General features: G+C 52.2%; 1 long non-coding RNA gene across 1 annotated transcript; it reads left to right on the forward strand.

Annotated features, from left to right (window-relative positions):
- Nucleotides 1-176: 176 nt before the first annotated feature.
- Nucleotides 177-2464, forward strand: LOC308228903. Its single transcript, XR_013958283.1, has 3 exons — nucleotides 177-251; nucleotides 923-1099; nucleotides 1938-2464. It is a non-coding gene; the product is annotated as an uncharacterized lncRNA (long non-coding RNA).
- Nucleotides 2465-4213: the final 1749 nt, after the last annotated feature.

Consider the following 4213-nt stretch of genomic DNA (forward strand, 5'->3'; position numbering starts at 1 on the left):
GAATACGTCCTCCGGCCTGCTCTCCCGGCGGCCGGCCGCCTCGTGACTGACAGCTTTCGGAGCCAATGGGAAAGGGCACAAAGCCTCGCTGCGGGCTCAACCAGTCAGCACGGAGGGGAGGCGGGAGCGCAGCGCCGCGAAGGGCCTGCTGGGAGTTGTAGTCGGAGGAGGAGCTATGGCGGATGGCGGGCAGGCCGCAGTGCTCCGGGCCTCCAGTAGAGTGCGGAAAAGCCGATCCCTGCCCGCTCGCGGTGGGTTTCGCAATGGAATTCGGGGATGTGGGGTGCAGCACAGATGGGTGTGGGGGGGATGTAAAGGAGAGCCAGGGGGTGGCAGTGTTTGCAAGGCTTCCCTTCCCATTGACATTCCAGTCGCCTGGACACGGATGGTGGCCATGTTGTTTGTCCAAGGCAAGTGGCATCTCCAGCAGTCCCCGTTATCCCAACGCACGCCCCCGAAAACGGGGTGTGTGAAATAAATATAGTTTAAATATAACTTATTTCCACAATTAAACATTCCGAAGTCTATTAATAAAGTGTAATGAATGAAGTTGAATGTAGAGCTTCATTCCATGGCTCCTTCGTGACAGAAGGAAACTGCTGCTTGTCTGCTCTGTGTTAATGGAAAGAGCAAAAAGCCCCTTCAAGCTGACATTGCATGGACTCTGTAGTCCTTATGTGGTGCACATTCCGGTCTGTGAATCATTACTTCCATATACCCCAGGCTCATAAATGACAGCCCAACCATTAGCTGTAATAATTCGTCTGCCTCTCATAAGCCATTAACTCATTCAGCTCTTGTCAAAGTTCTATAAGGGCCATAATTATTGCCTCTGCATCTGTCTGGACTTCTTTAATTGAACAATTAATAACGGAGATCTATCACTATCAACCTTACAGCAGGGTTTATCTTCTTTCCTCAGATGCTGTCCTCATGGGAATCTAAAGCTCCCCACAGAACATCAGGCAGGCTTCGGATGCCCTTGACATGGAAGCTTTACGTGCTAATGGAAAGAAAACTGGGGCACAGGAGCTTGGTCTTTTCTGAGCTGGTGACAGACAGACAGAACAGAGACAGAACAGTGTCTGAAGTTAAGGAGGTACCTGCTGGTTCTGCCTGTCAGGCTCAAAGGGAACTTGGAGGGTGTAAACAGCCTTTACTTGCCACTTTGCTGTGCTGTTTGTTGAAGCAGAGCAGAGAAAAAGACTATCATTTGACTGAGAGAGAAAGCCAGACTTGCACCCAGTTTGCACAGGCAAAATGGGGATGGGGGAACCACAGCAACGTGGAAGCAGAGAGAGGGAAGTAGTGGCGCTGAGTTCATCTTTAGCAAATAAATGCAGAAAGAAAGAGCTGGGTGTCATATAGAAATGGACTATAAATGTATAGAAACATTCCTGGAGCCAGCAAAGTCTGCAGTCCATTCTTCTTTGAGCCAATCTGTTGCATGACTCTAGAAAACACTTCCCTTTTGGTCTCTGTGACATGGCTTTGACTCTGTGTGCCATGTGCATGATGTTCTCCTTCTGATGATTAACTGTTGGAGAATATTTAGAGCCTCTGACCAAAGCTGCTATAGAATATCAAAGCTTCCTGGAGGATTCTCACAGTACAAGGGCTGAATTCTGTGGGATTTATATGGAAACACAGCTGTGGGCCTGGAGGAACAGCACTGTATGAGCTAGAGAAGGTGGCCCACTGCAGAGCCACTCAGAGACAGGTGTGAAGTATTTCCAGGAGCCAAGGAAAGCAATTCCAAACTCAGGTATGAACAGTGTCTGGTTTTGCACCCCAAGATACAACAGGATAAGCTCTGGTGGATTAGAACTTAAGTAATTTGCTTGATGGCATGTTTTTAAAGCTCCCTCTGCCCATTCATGCAGTTATCCTGTTCTCCCTTTGCTAAGAAGCTTAATCCTAATTATGCTCCCTCCCAGTGTGAGGATGGTGCAACTTCCACGGATCACAGGGGGAATCTCAGCAGGGCCATGAGAAGCTGGAGGTAACTGGAGCCTAACACAGGAGACACAAATAACTAAAGATGCAAGGCAGCTCAAGCCCCAAGATCCTGGTGGGGATATTTCCACCACCAGAGAGCTGCAGTGCTGGTGGATTAACTCAGGAACACAGACAGTGCTCAGTCAAGTGAGTTGGGAACGGATGGTATCAAAGGAGCAAGAAATTCATCTGATGCTGCATCCACCACTGGCAAACATCCAGCAGTGAGCTCCTGCCCAGCTCAGACCTACCAAAGCTGCCAACTGATCCAGGCACGAGGAGGTAAGAAAACTTGACCTGATTATTTCATAAAATGCCAGCCTGGTTTGGGTTGGAAGAGACCTTAAAGCTCCTCCAGCTCCAACCCCTGCCACGGGCAGGGACCCCTTCCACTGGAGCAGCTTGCTCCAAGCCCCTGTGTCCAACCTGGCCTTGAACACTGCCAGGGATGGGGCAGCCACAGCTTCTCTGGGCACCCTGTGCCAGCGCCTCAGCACCCTCACAGGGAAGAGCTTCTGCCTAAGAGCTCAGCTCAGTCTCCCCTCTGGCAGGTTAAAGCCATTCCCCCTTGTCCTTTCCCTACAGGCCCTTGTCCAAAGCCCCTCTCCAGGTTTCCTGTAGGCCACTGTTAGGTACAGGAGCATTGTATCCATCTTCTCCTGAGTCTTTAGCATCTCCCACAGCATGGTCCTGCTTCAGCTGAAGCCGTCAGCCAGGATCAGCTTCTCACCCAGATATGACTAAGCTGTTTCAAAGCCAGAAACACTCAGGATTTCTTACTTGATTGCTAAACCAGCTCAATTTGAGTGTGCAGAACATAACCAAGAGAGGAACTGACACACCTACCTGCTCTCTGCTCAGCCTGATGACTTGCTTTAATGGATGGCTCACGACGGTGGATGATTTCCACCAAGCAGCAAGGCTGCTGTGCCCCTTGCCTGTAGCAGGGGAGGCAAGGGGCCATGTTCCCTGCAGCCCTCCCCTGGCCCAGTCCAACCACCCGTGCTTTAGGAGGTGATACCATCTTAAACCAATAACATAGCTGCTGCAAACCAGCAAGTGTAACCTCCAAAGTTCCAGTTTTATCTGCAATGTGGCATGTCAAGGGCTCATGTCCTCCCCGCACCCTGTGCCCCCACGGATTAAGGGCTGCATCTTTACCAAAAGGGTCCTTTGCCCCTCAAGTTGAGCAGATCAGTCAGTTCAGAACTGGTTTTGATCGCTCTGGTCACACACGTGAGGATGGAGCAGAGCCAAGAAATGAGGGTGGCTGATCCCTGCTGCACAGTGTGAGCAAACCCCCCCCTCCCTACTCCAGTGATTTTATTGGAGCCTCATCAGATTTCCTGGTGACTCACACTTCGCCGGTGACTGGGACGAAGGGCACAGCGGTACCAACAAGCACCATGCCTATGCCCCTGGAAGTCATCCCTTTGCACCTCCCACCACCCAGAGCTCTCCCCTCTGTGTTGAGGCTCTGCAGCCCATGGCTGGCCCTCTCGAAGCAGCAAACACGGTGGCTTCGCTTCTCCCCAGTGGCCCAGGGTACCTGCGCCATGCACCCACCATCTCCTTGCCAGGCCCACACTGCTGGGCATGGTGTCACCCCAGTGCACCCTCCCAGCAGCCAGCACCCACAAGGCCAGTCCACACATCCTGCAGATCCCATTTTCCTCCCTTTCTTTAGGGTTCCTTTGGCTCCTTGCACCCCACTCATCTCCATGCCTGGAATTACCTCCTTGTAATTCCCCCCAGGGCCTTGTTTCATCCAGCCTTGCATCAGCAGCTTCTGCCTCCATGCACATCCGCTTTGTGTTGCACCCCCTTGTCTCCCTGTACCCCACCTTGCACTGCGTCGCCCTCTGAGGCTTGCACCCTCACCCACTGCTTGCCTCTCCTCTGTGCACCCACTTTCCAGTTGCATCTCACCTTGCCTGAGCACCCTCCTGCTTCTCTGATCCCCTTTGTGCTGTACCCCCTTTGCAGGAGCACCCACCTTATGTTGTACCTTCCTCCCCTCCTTGCATCACATCCTCCTCCTCCATACACCCCCTTTGCCCTGCACTCCTTCTTCCATTAGTACCCACCGCTCCGTGTTCCCCTTTTCTGCTCCAGCCTCACTTTGCAGTTGCACCTCGCCTTGCTCTGCACCCCATCTTCCACAGGAACTCCTCCTCACCACTTTGTACCCCACCTTGTATCAGCACCTCAAGGT

This window comes from Psittacula echo, assembly GCF_963264785.1.
Source record: "Psittacula echo genome assembly, chromosome: 21".
NCBI classification, from domain to species: Eukaryota; Metazoa; Chordata; class Aves; order Psittaciformes; family Psittacidae; genus Psittacula; species Psittacula echo.